The 1820-nt window shown below is 32.5% G+C and overlaps 1 pseudogene; it reads left to right on the top strand.

Moving 5' to 3' along the window:
* Positions 1-287: 287 nt before the first annotated feature.
* Positions 288-1263, top strand: LOC122806041 (annotated as a pseudogene).
* The last annotated feature ends 557 nt before the right edge of the window (positions 1264-1820 follow it).

The raw sequence follows: 1820 nt of genomic DNA, 5'->3' as shown, positions 1-1820 counted from the left end.
TGCAACTGTTTTCTCTAAATATGTAATCATAAGCACTGTTTTGTACAGGCAGAAAAAATTTGTGTAGAAATTTTTTTTTTTCGGATGTTTTTGGTGACACATATAAAACAATTCTTAGTGTCATTGTTCCAATATAAAGCACTGTTAAGTAATCGTACATATTTGTAATCATGACAATACTTAATTATGCATATTTGTAATTTATACAAAACTAAAGAAAACGTATTTGTCTATTACATTTCAGCTTACAAAGAAAAATTCATCATTAATGAAAAAAGCATTGAAATATGGATTTAAGGGCAATATTGAAAGCAGCTGGTTTTATTTTGCTTCTTGTCATTGGAATACCTGCAAATCTTGCCATTCTGATGTCATTCTTTACTTCTGCAATTTCTGATAAGAAGCTCATGCCAACAGACTTCATTCTTACCAAACTGTCCTTTGTAAATGTTGTTGTTTTACTAGTCCGAGGAATTCCACAGTCTCTTACAGCCATAGGCATGCAGAAGTTATTCAATGACTATGGGTGCAAATTTGTTATCTTTACTTACCGTGTTTGTCGAGCGATGTCTGTATGCATAACAGCTGTAATGAGTATCTATCAGTGTATTGTCCTTTTACCTCCTACAACAAAATTTATGGCATTGAAAAAAAAGGTGTCTCAGAATATTTTTCTTCTCTTCCTTCTTCTATGGTGTATCAACTGTATAATTTACATACCAGCTGGTTTTATGTATTCTCAAGCTGAAGTAAATTCAAGTATTCCCAAGTACGCACTTAATTTAGAGTTTTGTTTTGTTTCCTCATGAGGTATCATACAGAGTCAATGGAATAGTTTTTACCTTTCGAGACTTTTTATTTGTTGGACTTATGACACTTGCCAGCAGCTACATTGTTATAATTCTTTGCAAACATAATAAAAATCTCCAGAACATCAGAAGTCCTGACCAAAAGCAAAAAAGTGCCACAGAATTAAGGGCAGCTAAGGCTGTAGTTATTTTGGTTACATTGTATCTTGTTTTGTTTGGACTTGATAATGCCATCTGGATGTATACCCTTAGTGTTTCTAATGTAGCACCTGCAGTTTCTGATGCCCGTGTCTTCTTTGCCTCACTGTATACTGCAGTTAGCCCTTTGGTAATAATTGGAACAAACAGAAAAATTCAACAAAAGCTGAAATGTACTTCTACTAACATTGAGCATAACAAACGAGAAAGCAGTGTCACACATATAGCTATGAGTAAGGAAGAGAAGAATTATTAAAATAAGTATAGATTGAACATATTTTATTATCATCTTAACCCCACTAAGGTAATCGTATTTTAACATTTTAGAGTTTTTTAATTAAAATTCCTTCTAAACAGAAAAGAAGCATCCCAAAATCCTCACAGACAAGAAATGTAGACTTGTTTACTGTTATGGGTGTACTGTTCTAAAGAAAAGCAGTTAGCAATTCTGTAAAGAATGAACACAGTATAGACATGTTATTGACTGATCTTTGAAATAATACTGTCTCGGTTGATCTTCAGAAGAGTGTAACTTGGAGTTAATTGTATCATTAAATAAACATTAAATGTGACTTACCCTTATTTTCTCTTCTTATAGCACACGGCAATATATGACTGAGTTGATTAATATTTATGAAATGTTGGTTACTCTGATGCTTTGGAATGCTCTTACTTTTGCCTACTATTCAGCACAAATGGCTAAGGATATGTGTACTAACATAATTCATTGTGTATCCTACATTTACATTTGCTGTGTTTCTCATTTCTTACTTGGTGAATAAAATTTACCAATCATTCAACAAGGCTTAAGTT

The sequence above is a fragment of the Protopterus annectens genome, chromosome 7.part0 (genome assembly GCF_019279795.1).
Source record: "Protopterus annectens isolate FY-2018-M chromosome 7.part0, PAN1.0, whole genome shotgun sequence".
NCBI lineage: Eukaryota > Metazoa > Chordata > Ceratodontiformes > Protopteridae > Protopterus > Protopterus annectens.
This window is presented reverse-complemented; position numbering and strand designations above follow the sequence as displayed.